This window comes from Falco rusticolus, chromosome 12 (assembly GCF_015220075.1).
Source record: "Falco rusticolus isolate bFalRus1 chromosome 12, bFalRus1.pri, whole genome shotgun sequence".
Taxonomy (NCBI): domain Eukaryota; kingdom Metazoa; phylum Chordata; class Aves; order Falconiformes; family Falconidae; genus Falco; species Falco rusticolus.
Window position 1 is genome coordinate 1,099,750 of NC_051198.1, and position 14,031 is coordinate 1,113,780.

The 14,031-nt window shown below is 48.6% G+C and overlaps 1 long non-coding RNA gene across 1 annotated transcript in view; it reads right to left on the reverse strand.

Annotated features, from left to right (window-relative positions):
- Positions 1 to 36: 36 nt before the first annotated feature.
- LOC119156169 overlaps positions 37 to 14,031 on the reverse strand; it is a 48,246-nt gene continuing 34,251 nt past the window's right edge. The window contains exon 4 of the long non-coding RNA XR_005106989.1: positions 37 to 1,001. This is a non-coding gene — a long non-coding RNA (uncharacterized LOC119156169). The remainder of the gene's footprint in view (positions 1,002 to 14,031) is intronic.

Consider the following 14,031-nt stretch of genomic DNA (forward strand, 5'->3'; position numbering starts at 1 on the left):
GCAAAAGCTGCCTCTCCCAGCTTTTTCATCTGCTTTGGTTTATTTTTCCTGCTCCCATCCCCTTTTTTTCCCCTGTTTTCTATTGAGGTGTTAGCTCCGAAACAAGCGGTGCATTGGGGCTGTAGCTCCATACGATCTCTCTGCCCTATACATCAGGGGTCAAACCCAGGCTGACGGGTCCCAGGGCTCTGCCTCCGCACCCGTCCCTGCCCCGTGGCTCCCCAAGCGGGACCGAAACCATCCCCACTCGGTACCACAAGGCTTCTTGACTTGGCCAGGTTCATTACACGGATGCTCCTGAATTAAAAAAGGATCCTAAGCGTGTGCTGGGCCCAGGTAAACGGCAATTGCAAGATGTTAGCATTGCAGCCATGGAAGCATGAATCAGCTGCAAATACACGGTGCGGATGCCAGGGTCTGGGGGAACCGGTGTGTCACCCAGGCCTGGCGCATTGTACCCGTGTTCATACCACATGAGCGCTAAGGGTCCAGTTGTGGAGTAGCACCGACAGCAGAACAGTTCCTGCGGTTCACCCCTGGAAACGCAATTTTAGGCAGTCCAGATAAGCATTAAAATATAGATGTTCTTACTAACAAATAACCAAACCCCACTAACAACCCCATCTGCAACAAGACCAGCGACCCTGCACGAGTCGCCTTTATCTCCCTCTGCCTTTTGTTCCCCTCCAGCCTTTGTCTCCCCGAGCCCATGCTGCTCCTGGCGCGGCTGGTGCCTGGGCTCTGCCCGGAGCAGCCGCCAGCGGTTTCACCGTGCCCGGGGTGGGTACCGAGCAAAATCAACCCTCCTGCTCGCTGCCTGCTCCTTTCACATCGGTCCCGTGCCTTGCAAGCAGCTCTGCATTTCAGGGGAGAGCCCACGGCATCATTGCAATAGCTGATTCATTTAGTTACCTGAAAAATAGATTTTCCTTCCTCTTGCTTCTGTGTATCAGTTCCGATTACTTTCGTATTTGTTTGTTCAGTCAGTTTTGATCATCTCTCTGTTAAATACACAAAGTCATTCATTAAGCATCGCATTCCACATTTTGACCCTTTATTAGGCACCGCTTAGTTGATGTGGGAGAAAATCTCTGTTCCTTCCTGCATTTCTTTTCCTTTTGGATGATTTGACGGAGCAAGGGGGGAAAATCGCTCAGTGTAGTTTAAATAGCCTGGAAGTATTTCCATGCAGAGACAGAATCTCCATTAACCATTAAAGTTTCATATTTCTTCCCCACAAGTACGAACCCCAGGGCAGCAGAAAAGAAAGAAAGGGCTGTCAAATTACGTGTGCAACCTGAGGTACAGATATTTGTAGGTGACGTTGGGTAAAGGTTGAGTAAAAACTTAAGGGAAGTGAAAGAATAACAGCCAGAAGGTTTAAAAAAAAAATGTTGTAAAAAATCAAAATAGGGAATGTAGCATTTTAACTTTTTTTTTTCCCAAATAAATCTGCAGCACAGAGTTTGCAGCTCCTTGGATTTCCCCTCCAGCTTGCGGCTGGAAGAAGGAGCCGTGATTTAGGGAACGGCCTCGGCGGGGGAAGCTCTTTCCCTTTCCCACCCACTTGCCAGCTACAAAGCTGCAGAGATTTTCATTTCGGAGTCAATCGGAACAATTTTGTCCTGGCGACCCTGCTGTCTAACCCTGTTTGCTGAGTTACGCCGGGTTTGCTGACAACTTCTACTTGAGTAAATTGTATTTAGACAACAATATATTTCATTCAGGTCTTTTGCAATGTCTGGACCAAGGTCAGTTTTATATTCTACTGAAATCATAAAGTGACACTTGAGATAAACAGAATGTTTACTCTCTCCATGTGAGCTGAAGCTGATATGTAAATTTATCCTTATTCTGTCATCAAATTTGCATTTACCCTCTTAGTCAAACACTACAGGGTTCCAAATCAAACAGCTTTAATGGTGGTCAACCCTTTATGACCGATTGCCATATCAGAGAGAGAGAAACGGCAATTTAGATTAAAATGAAAAGAGTAACACAACATAACAAGCGTCATCCGGTTTGCCATAATTGGATAAACTTTTCATATGAGTGCCTGTGTTTGGATGCTCGGCTGCCTGGAAAGCAATTGCCGTATTCTCCCGGTGTTGTTCTAGTCCCTTTATCTGCCCCACACAGACCGTACTCACCTGTCATTATTTTTTTCTTCTGATCAAACAAGCCAAGTGCCACTGAACAAATTCTGGCGTGGGTTGGATTTTTTTTTTCTTTCCCCCCCTTACAGTCACATAAAAGAAGGGGGCTTGATTCACTGCAACAAGCCGTCGGGTTTCCTTCTATCTGTAAGGCTCAGGTCAGGCCGGAATAAAATGGGCAGGCTTGGCAGGGCACATCAGAAACCCAAAGGTGGGCTTTCAGGTTCAGTTGCTTTTTAATGAAGGAATACATTGTGCTGGCAGGCAGCTTGTTTCCAGGAATCGCAAAGCTGTGTGGTACGAATGTGGCCTGACACCACGGGGATGGGCTGGGGGTAAGGGCCTCGGGGCTGGAACTCCTGCAAAGTTCGACTGTAAAATAACAGATGGAAAAACTCAACCAAGGATGCAGGATGACAATAGAAATCCTCCAGGGAAAAAAAAAAAAAAAAAGGTATTTAGTGCCTGGGATAAATATGCATATAAAGATGGGTTTTACAAGGGGAGGGGGGTGGTTTCTGCGCCCTGAGCACCCCACGGTGCTGAGCTGAGACCCCACAACTTGTTTCATGCGTGCCTTGGAGCTGCACTTGCAGAGAAGGAGGATCTCTACTTCGTTAAATCTGCGCCCAAATTAAAAAAGGCTTTTTTGGTCACAGCTAACATTTTGGGGGGTGCTAACATTTTGGCTGGTGTGAGGAATGGAAGAGCAAAGGGGTCTGACGCCAGTGCCCGCACCACGGCAGCCCGGACAATGCCGCCAGAGTCCTGTCCCCAAAAGGCGCTCCCAGGATCTGCTGGGCAGGAGGAGAAAGAAAGGAAGAAAAGAAACAGAGGCATGTTCGGCCGCAGCTTTCGCTAGGTAACAGCAGGTTTGGTGCCTGGAATGCCGCCACTGCCGAACGGCTTCATCCAGCACCATCCAGCACCGCTGCCGCACCGGCGCCGGGCTGTGCCCAGCTGCAGCCCTCCCCTCAAAACAACCAACAGAAAAAAACCCAAACAACCACAACTAAGGCAAAGTAAGAGAAGACAGAGAAAAAGAGGACTAAGGAAAAAAAAAAAAAAAAGAGAAGGGTTAAAAACATTTAAAGAAAAAAAGCAGGAGGAGAAGGTTGGCAGGGGGGAAGGAGAGAATTTTCCTTTTCAGCGTGGCTGTCAGACGGATATCTTATAGTGGGAGGGCTGGGAGGGAACAGATATCTGCCTCTCTCCGGAGCCTGCAAGTATTTCTGCCATTCATGAAGCCAAGGGATGCCACACACATTCTGTTTGTTCAACATAAGCAAACAGATTGTAAACTGGCTGATAATTTTTGTACTGACAATGTCATTTACAGCTGTCAGCCTTTTGTCTGTCATGTTTGCTTTATTCAAATATGAACCAAGTGGACCTCCCTTCCACCGCTTTCTTCTGCATTAAAATCACATCAATTCCGTTCCATTCTGTCTTATCTAAAATTCATTGGAGGCCAATCACTTGGATGAATGCTTTGGGGTTTCCATGGAGGCAAGAAGTCTAGTGTGGACTTCAGGGGATTAGGAAGTTTCAGATTTAAAGCCTTGAAGTGCACGTTTCTTTCACTTCTTTCTTTTGATTGCAGAGGAAGGGGAAGGGGAAAGAAAAAAAGAAAAAGAAAAATCAGGAAATTTCAAGATAATTTTATTTTTCGAAAGCGCCCCAGCATGAAGTAATGCCCCCGCTCAGCACATGTGCGTACGCATCTGGACGTGCTTGGCTGCCGAGCTTTTCCTTAAGCACAATTTATGGCCGTGATCTTTCCAGATGAGCTAAAAGGAGTATACTGTACCGGCATCTACCCCCCCAGCATCCTCAACAGGATGCTTGCCACCAGCTCCTATAATCAATTCAGGCCCATCTTCAATTAGATTGATTTGGATCCAGCTGCTTCCCATGGTGCTGCCCGCAGGTCTGGAAGCATCTCCCTTTGTTAATAGAGGTCACGGCACTTTGTGTTAAATAATTCACATCAGACTGTCTGTCTGTCTGTCTGTCTGTCTGGGGGCAGCTGCAGATGTTGCCCGTTGGTGTGGAGGCTGTGAGCCCCACACTCGCCCACGCACACACCTGTATCACAGACAGTTGTACGCGGAGGATATTTATTTTATGTTTGTTGCTCAAGCACTGAGCCGATGTAAATCAGCGGGGAGCCGGTGCAAGCGGGATGAATTTATGTTGATTTGTCTTGTTTTTATCTTTGAGGCTTCCAACATTATTTCTGCCTTGGAGGTCTGGGGTTTGGTGCTGGGCAGTGTTTTGGAGCTGGGTTTCCTGGGCTGTTTGGAAGCCAGACCCCTGCTGCCAGTCTCGGGTTAAGATAGCCAACAGTGGAAGTAGCCAGATCACAAACTGCACATAAATGCCTTGGTTTTACATATTGTGGGCAGAGAGGGAAAGGAGCTGTTTGCACAGGAGATCTGGGGCTGGGGAACACCCCTCCTGCTGTCCCACCGGGGAGAGGACACAGGTGACAATTAAAGTCGCTTTTTTCCCCACTTCGCTTCATCTTTCTTTCCCTATGCCCAGCAATTAAAAGTCAAGCCTCAAAGAAAAAAAAGCCCCAGACTGGTTTGGTAAGTATGAAACCTTAAAAAAATGTGCCTTTTATTTACCTTCTGGGTCCTGAAACTCAGTAAGTGCTCTTGAAGCACAGCTTGGAGCCCCCACGGCCACGGCAGGCACAGAGGCAGAGCCGAGCTGCCCAGCACAGCACTCGTCCCCTGGCCTGGGGGTGACATGCCTGCTGAGCTGCCCCAGCTCTCCTGGCACTCCTGTGGTGATGGCCATGGCAGTAGCAATGGCGATGGCAACAGCAAGGATAGCAATGGTGGTGGCGACGCAATAGCAATGGCACTAGTGGCAACAATGGCAATGGTGATGGTGACAGCAATGACATTAGCAATGGTAATGGCACTAATGATGATGGCAATGGTTATGGTGACGGCAATGACAAGGATTGTCTCGGGCAGTCCCACAGCTGCTCCCGGCAGCTGAGGTTCCCCTACGAGCCCATCGCCTGCGACCTTCCCCCTCTCCTCCCACCAGTCCATGCAATGAGACTTGTCAGGACAATCTGGTTCTGGCCAGGTTTTGGGGAAGGGTGAAGGGTTTCCCTCTGCCAGCCCTGTGCCTGTGGCTTTCTCGGAGCTCCACAAACTACATCTCAGTCAAAACTAATATTGCAGTGACCCTCCTCCCTGATGCAGATTGAACAGAGAATGTAAATGCCATATCTATCAATCCAGCCAGCTTGCTTCTCCTCCTCGATACCTCCCTATAACCCCACTTACGCGTGAACTCAGCATTCGGTCAATAAAGCCTACACACACCTACAAATACACAACACACATCAACAAACAAACAAGCCCAAGCAAACAAAACTAATCAAGACATTTCTCCTAGCATCCAAGAAGGAAGGGAAGGACTAGTATTGCATTTATGATTTCTGCTTGTGAGTACTGCCAAGCCACCCGCATACCAGGGGTGGGATGTGCCCTGGACAATACTGAAGGTCCTTTCTGGGATTTCTCATGGCCCTTGCCTTCAGCAGCAACATTCTCCATCATCCAGCCCTATGCAGAGGTGATGCTTTAGCAGGTGGTGGGATCCAATGCTCTTCCCTGTCACATTTACAGTTTGCTCGTTACATTCACATTCAACTAAGATTTATAAAATGACCCGAGAGGACGAGGAGGTGGGTCTCAAGTCTGCCCACCCATGCAAACACCCTTCCACCCTGAAATTGCCAGGCAGTGGCCACGCTCAGAGGTGACGCACCACGTCAAGGATAGGTCATGCAAAATCAGGACAGGAGCTCTGGTGCTCACAGCATCAGGGATTGCTTCAAGAGGACCAGCCTGCAGCAGCAGCAAGTTTAGAAAATGTTGGAATAAATGAGCACCGCAAGGGAAAGCTTCAAGGAAAAGTGCCCTGAGTGTTACGAAATATTTACAAACCGCTTTGGGCTTGACAGATCCTTTCCGAAGGCTCGAGGATTGTTTGGGGGAGGGGGGGGGAAAGTCACGTGCTCACCACCTTATGACTGCTGTCCCCAGAGCATCTGCCCTGGGTTGCTGTTGCAGATGAGGCTGGGAGGGACCTTAGGTGCGATGCTCATGGTACCCACTGCACCTCTCCCCCGTGCCACAGAAAACAGGACTAGGGGTGGCGGTTTAGGAGCCTGGGGGTTTTGATGACTTCAAGCACTTTGGGGCTATGGATAGGGAAGGTAGGGGTAGCAATGAAGTCCTTGTAAAGCTAAAGGTAAATTCATGCCCATCTCAGACTGGATCAAGTTTATGCAGTTGTTGGGCTCTGTTCCAGGTCAGGACCATGAATAACTGGGATGGGGGACGTGGGGCCCCCGTGTCCTGCGAGAGGGGCTCAGTGTCGGCTCATGTCCAGGGGAGTAGCTGCAGGGACCAAGGCACCAACGCCGTCCTCTGAATGAGCTGTCCTTAAAACAAATCTGAAGTCTTAAGTTCAGTTTGTGCATATGATGCTTCATATTAGGATTTGCCATTATTTCCCTCCTTCCCCTCCCCCCCCCTTTCTCCTCTTTTCCTTTCCACAGCTCCTCCAACTCAGGAAACTTTGGAAATGACAGAGATTGTTCCCTCGTAACCCTGGTGCATTTAAATGTTTTAAAATCCCAGCGATGGAGTTGCTGATGGGTTTTGTTCCCTTGCTGCTCTGGCTCATCTTCCTTTCAAGTTGGGGTCTTTTTTCAAAATTACAAAAGGAAAAAAAGAAAAGGAAAAAGTGGGAAGGAGCTTTTCCCCATCATTTGTCTTGCTGCATATAATAGCGGAAAAGAATGGGGGGAGAGAAGAGGAAACTTTTCCTTTGTTTCAATAATGTCTCATTTCAATTTGAAACAAAACTCAATATGCGTGTGTGCTGCTTTATAAACTCCAAACCTAAGAGAAAATAACAGAATGGAAATGTCCCCCTCTACGGATGCTAGCTTGAGAAAAGGGCTTTGAACCCGCTCAGGCTGAGCGTGTAGTTTTGAAGATGATGACAGGGGTATTTCTCCAAGCACAGATTGCTCTGGTCTACCCCAGAACGGTGTCAAAAGTCCAGGAAATCATTAAATTCTGTTGCTCTGGTGCAACCCACTGCTCAAATACTGTCTCTTTGGAGAAGCTGTTGTTTGTACCAGTTGTACCGTTTCATTTCTAATCTTTGTTTCCAGGTACCAACAAGCTGTTGGGATGCCATGTGACTGGGCAGAGCAGCACTAGACACTGATGTCTGTGCCTCTGGACCTCCTCACCTCCTTCACCTGCTCACGGCGTGCTGGGACACGGCCGCTCAGCATGATAGAGAGGGTGGCTGCTGCTGGAGCCACTCCACTGACACTCCACAACCAAGGCCAGAAACAGGCCGATAACGATGGGATTCAGCATCACTGGGGAGATGCCACGTGGTCCAACACACCCCAAAACCTGGTTCCAAAGGTTCTTTTGCCCGGCAGGACCCTGCAGGGCATTCGGTAAGACCCTGCCCTGGCTTTGACAGGCTTTAGGTCAAGACTTTGCTCTGATAACGCTCCTCACCATCCTGCCTGCCCAGATTTAAAAGCCTGTCCTCCACTTCAAGTCTTGAAAAGCCTTGGCTTCACTTCTGCAGCCGCTCAGCCTTGGGGAGAGGGAACAGATATCTCTGAGTCTTTCAGAAAACCCCTGGTTGATTGATAGCTTTCAGCCGGCTGGGTCCTTGACAGCCATGAGTGATCCCACAACCACAAAGAGTTACAAAATCAACCAAAAATAAAGTTTGCTCTTTTTAAATTTTTTTTCCCTTCCTTTCTTTCTTATTTCTTTCTTTTCCAAACAAAACCACATCAAACCCTGCTCAGCCGCTGGGACGGGCTGAGGGCTCAGCCACATGCCGTACAATACCGCCCGTACAATCCAGCTCCACAATTCCTGTCCACTCCTGGGATATTTACGACATATCCCACAGTTGTCATGTCAACACGACAAGCAAGGGCGGCCTTAAATCAAGCTGTCAAGGGGCCTGAACAGTACTGCTATGCAAAATAACGGCACTGACTGACACTAGGCATTGCATCTGTCATTTGAGGAGGTTTGCGGCTGCTCCCTTGCTACGTTTGGGTTGGTCCTTTGGAAGAGAAATAGGGCAGGGGAAGAATAGCAATGAGATGGTGAAGAAGGCCTTTTAAAAAAAAACAAAAACAAAAAACAGAAATATTAGAGTTCATTGGAGTATCAGGTGGTTATTTTCCTTTGGGTGGGATTTGTTGTGTGCATGCTATGTGCGGCGGATCCTCCCAGAAATGGTGCAGCCACATCAATAATTCTGATGTTGAGCCTGGAAGATGTTTAGCACCAACCACCACAACTTCTTCACTCAGTCCACACTCCCCGGACAGCTGCAGCTGGGAGCTCATCTTCCTCCTCACCCTGCCCAAAGCAATCTTCCTCCCTCGCACCTGAATTTTGTCAAGCACTTGGGGCAGCAGCTATCAAAGAAGTACATTTTTATTGTAGCCAGCTGGCTTCCCCAAGGAAAAGGAGCAAACACGCTGATTCGCAGGGTGGCTGCCCATCAGTCCCTGTAATAACTCCGGAGGCAGCAGGGCTCTCACGTAGATTGCGCTCCTTCAAGTTTTGTGCAAATACATTAGCGGGCTGGAGGAGGGGTTTGCCAGGGAGCGGTGGAGATGCTGCACTGGGAGAGCATCCCCATCACAAGAGGAGCTGGGAGCTCATTCCAGGGAGAAGACTAATATACATTCATACAACTTTTAAAATTTTTTTATGAGAAGAAGAAATCTGCACTTCAAGTCCCCTGCCCCATAAGAAAAGGCAATTTGGGCAGAATATTTCATTAACGCTTCTGAAGCACAAAGGTTAAAAGAGGAGCTTATAAGTTTGTTAAATATATCAGGACATACAAAACCCTTCTGCATTCACCCAGCGTGGGAAGTGTCATATTTTTTAGTGCTGGAAATCCATTTAACCTTTAATCAAGCTAAGCTCGAATGTTTGAAAACAGACTTTCCGATACATACACCATAGGTATCACCTGCATAGGTGGTGGTTACGTTTACTGTGACTGTACTAATTTCCATTCTAGTCATTGTGAAATGGTTTCACTCAGAGGGTACTTATGCCCTTAAACAGTTTAGCGTACACTCGAGACTGGTGCCGTGCCAGACCCGGGCACCTAAACCCCTACACTCATACAACATTTTCGCAGAGCAACTGATTATTCCACATCCGCCCATCACCGTTCCATATATTTTGCTCTGCAGCATCACTAGGGAAGGAGATGACAACCCAGGCGGGCAGGAGTTTTGCCTTTGCTGGCTATGACCCCTTGCAAGCCTTTGCCGCTGCTCTGCAGGCAATGCTCACCCCCTCTCCCCACAGCTTCGCATTCACTTATTAAATCATGGGCAAGCCGAGGAAATCAGCCCGGGTGGTAATTTGCACCATTAGCTGAGGTGATAAACTGAGCGGGGGCGGGAGGTAAGGGGGGGACAGACAGAAAGGTGTAAAGCAATTAGCAGCCTTTTCAGGAGCCCTCTTCCCTATGTTTGCTGCAGGGGAAGGTTCCTCCAGCTGCTGCCGAGGGGAGCACAGGTCCGACCGCTGCTTCAGCCCCAAGCAAGGGCAGAAGTTGGTCCCTAGCACTTTCGTCAGGCTTCATGTCATGCGTGTTTTGGCTTTCCCCACCGTACTGCCGATAAACAGATGGCTTCATAGGCCATTACAGCTTTGGGTGGCTATTTTGCGAGCATGCAAATGATATTGCTGTGTTGCATAGCGTGGTTATTTACTGCTAATTGCTAAGCTGTCGATCATTATTATATTCTGTGGTGACAGGGTCTGTATTTGCATAGTTTAAGCTACCCATCCTATCTAAAATTAGCATGTGGCTTTTTTAAAAAAAAAAAAGTTATCAGTGTTAAAAGAAACCATCACAGAATTGACTGGGGTAAAATATCTCAGCGCTTTTTTGTATGCATACACCGACACTTATCTGCGAGGAGGATGAAAACCAGCACGATCTGACTGTGAAGTTTGCAAACAACGTCCCACCCCAGGGTCTGCATCACATTTCCCTTTGTGTCCTGGCTAAGGGCACGGAGAGGATCACAGACCCCATCCTCGCGCTGTTTACTTTGGGAACAATCAGTAATGTATGAATAATAATGCCACCCTCTGACCATGACTAATTGAATTGCAGCATGCTGCGGAGGCAGGCAGAAAGCTTTGCTCCCCGCTAGTCTATCAGCGTTGTTTTTCAAGTAGCAGCAGACAATGATTGATGCTGATGCGCTTTCAAACAAGTCGCCTTAAACACCTAATGCTAGCACGCATGGACCTGCAGCTCGAGCCCCTATTAAAGGCAAGCTTGGATTTATCCATTTATTTATTTATTCCATCAAAGGTTCTTCTGAAGGCTGACTTTTCCCCTCGGACAAGGTCCCCTTCACAGCAGCCTCCCAGCGTGGAGCAGCCCCGGAGCAAGAGGGGTTTACTCCAGTGCTCCCTGCTAGGCTGCGCCATTAGCATAACGAAGCCCAGGCAATCAGATCTGGCTTTCTGCAGGGATACAGGGAAAGGCAGGGTGGCATAGCTGCCCCTTCCCAATGGAGAGCTGCCGGCTGGCAGGGCCAGCCCCGAGCATCCTTCTGCTGTGGTGGAAGCAGAGGGAGAGGGAAGGGGTGGGGCGTGAATTTTGCTTTAATATCTCTATGTCTATGCCTGTTTACCCGTCTGTCTACACAAGAGGCTGAGAGCACAGCTCAGAAATACAGAGGCAAAACCAGAACTGATGGAAAAAAGCCAACCATGCCGTTACAGCCACTTAGCACAAAAGGAGCATCCAGGACTCCAACCTTTCAGCTCAGCACCAAAGGGAGCTTGGGAGTGATGCTACTCATGCTACCTCTCTGCTCTGGGAACCTGCAAAAAAGTGCCCAGGAGAGGAGCTCCACATGGAGCATCACTGCACTGGAGGTGGTGTTTTCCCCCTCAGCTCCAAAACCATCCTGATTTCTCCATCCCAGATTGGTTCCATACTACAATGCAGATAATGCCAATAGCAGCAAGGCAAGCTATAGCAACCCCATCTCCCCGGGCAGCATCAGCAGAGGACACAAGTGGGACGTGCATTGCAGCAGCAGCTCCCATGCCTGGGGCTGTGGTCCCCAGCCTCTCAGTTCAGGGTCCTGCCCCAGTCCCATGGGGCCTGAAAAAAAAAATGAGGATTTGTGCCCAGGGTGGCTGGCCCAGGGTTTTATTCGGCTCCCCTCAGCACACACTTCAAGTTGGCTCCCTCGCCGTGCTGGCGAGGCAAGTGTCCAGGCTCAGCCCCGTGCGGGCAGGATATTTTATTTGATTAAAAGAAGGATGGGAAGTCCATTAAATCCTTTCTTTAGCAATACGATTAAATAAAACGTAAGTGATTTATTTTCTCCTTCTGTATTTGGGTTTTCAGGGCCTGGGTGCCAGCCGCTGGGGTCGGCTCCAAATCTCAAGCGCTGGCCTTGTTTAGGAGTCAACAAAAGCCGTGTTTAGCAACCGAAAGCCAAACGGAAATCTGTACTTTGGACCAAGTCTAATGATCGCTCCTCAGTGGGATAACAAGTCTTGTGTCAAAAGCTTTTGCTAAGCTTCACCTCGAAGCTTTTTCCAACTTTTTTTTGGCTGTTGCCATGCAGAAAGCGTCGCAGGGCAGCCAGCAGCGTGGGCACAACCGCTTGCCCCCAGCCCTGCCACGGCACCACTGCCTCAGCATCCCGCTGATGCCCCTTTGCCGTATGCCTCGAGGCACCCCGCCAGCTCCACATGGGCCCCTGCAAGCACCCAGGGGCAAAACCCTGGGAGAAAACAGCTTTACTTCCCACCTGGAAAAGGGGTATATGGAAGACAAGTCCAGCTGGTTGCCGGAGCCTGGTGTGGGAGCACCTTGTCACGGAAGCATCGCAATGCCAGGTCCCTGACGCCTCGGTGGAGCCAGGGATGCGGCAGAGCATCTCCATCCCAACCGGGCTTAGCCAAGATCTGCTGTTTGCATTGGAATAATTTGGCTTTAACCCTCCTTCCCAGAAAGACATCGCATTTTGGGCTGCAGCAAGCGGCGCCCAGGCAGGAGCTTGGCCCCCAAAGTAGCATCCCTGCCGGCACGGCCCCACGAAACTCGGCGCAGCGGGGCCCTCGCATCGCCCACACTATATGTACACTTGGTCAGGCTGTGTAAACTTTGACATGTGGATGTCAATCTTTCTCATATTTGCAGATGGCTTTATCAGAGCATGATTAGTTTCTAGAACAAATTTGAGCAAAAGAAAACATTACCTACAGTATGTAAGCCAACAGACCAGCTAGTTTTCAGATTTGTCTATTTACATGGGCACTGGGTGTTTTGCTAAGGCTCTCTAAAAGTGATGGTAATTGAACAGTGCCAGTGTGTTAGTAGAAGCTGATGAGTTGTAAAGGTTTTATAAACAACCACGGTGGATTTGGCTATAGCCTTTCGAGTAATGTTTGTTAATCTCGCTGAGCAAGTGTGCACCTAACACAATGTAAATACTCCCGAATTTGGAGGTGTCAATAGTGTAACTTTTACTGTTTGTAAAATCATTCTCTGATATCATCAGTAAGTTTACCAAACGTCCCATGGCCAAATATAATAAAAGCTTAAGTAAGCGCTTGCAGAGGAATAGGGGAAAACATGTTTGCTGTTTTTATTTCTGCTGCCTGTTTGTTAAAGGATCACAAGGAAAATAGGGCGGTGGCTAATAAATACAGTCATTATCCCTATGCCTTCGGAGGTATCCGTGGGTCTTCCCGGTCACTTCCCAGAGAGAGCAGTGCATTTGGATGGCTTGGGGTGATGTGCCAGACCTGCTCTGGCATTTCCAGGGGAATCCCTGGGCAAGGCAGGCGCCTGATGAAGCCGTCTCTGCCGTTTTCTTTCTACTTGCTTGCTCAGCAATCACATTATCCAAACACAGTCACGGCTCTGCCAGGAGGAAGCCGCTGCTGCAGCACCAGGGAAATGCCGAAAATTCATCCAAAAATGGCATTAACCACTAGAGGGCCCAAAAATTGTGCAGAGCAACCCAACGCACTTTCTGGAGGTCTTTTTCCTCTGTGGGGAAGTAACTCTATTTTTCCTCTTTTTTTTTTTTTTTTTTTTTTTTTTTTTCCTCCCCTGCTAATAAAGAGGGACCTGAAAAGGAGAAGCAAGGTGTGTGCGAGAGAAGCTGGCGCCGGGGTTAATAAACAGCCCCCATGGCTGGAAGTATTGATGGCAAAGGGAGATGAAATGGCTGTGACATTTAAAGGAGGAATTTGTGAACCACAAATATGAGCATGACTGACACAGCATGGCAGCACATAAAATCAATACAAATAACCTAAACCTTAATACCTTGATCCTGGGGAAAGGCATCGCATTACCAGGGACTTGGAGGAGAGGCAGCAGCCCTGGATGTGCCTGCTGGGTGCTATAGACTGTCTCGCATAGAGGCACGGGGGCAATGACAATTAGGATGCTCTTTAGGAGGGAGGCTTTCCCCTCGCTTCCCCCTGATCTTCGAGGTGAAACATGGAAGAGGAGAGAACAGCAGCAGAGCCTAAGGACTCCCTTTGCTCTTCCTTTTCCCGAAACACAGGGCTCATTATTCAGTTCAATATATAAAGGCAGGTTTTCTAAGGAGATCATCTCCTTCTCCATTCCTTAAGCAGTGGGGTCTGGGGGAAGATGAGTGTTTCACCTTCGGGGAGGAGAGGTTTGATCTCGCTCCAGGTATTAGAAACATCCAGCCCCAAGGACGGCTGCTAAGCCATGGAAAAATCAGACCTCG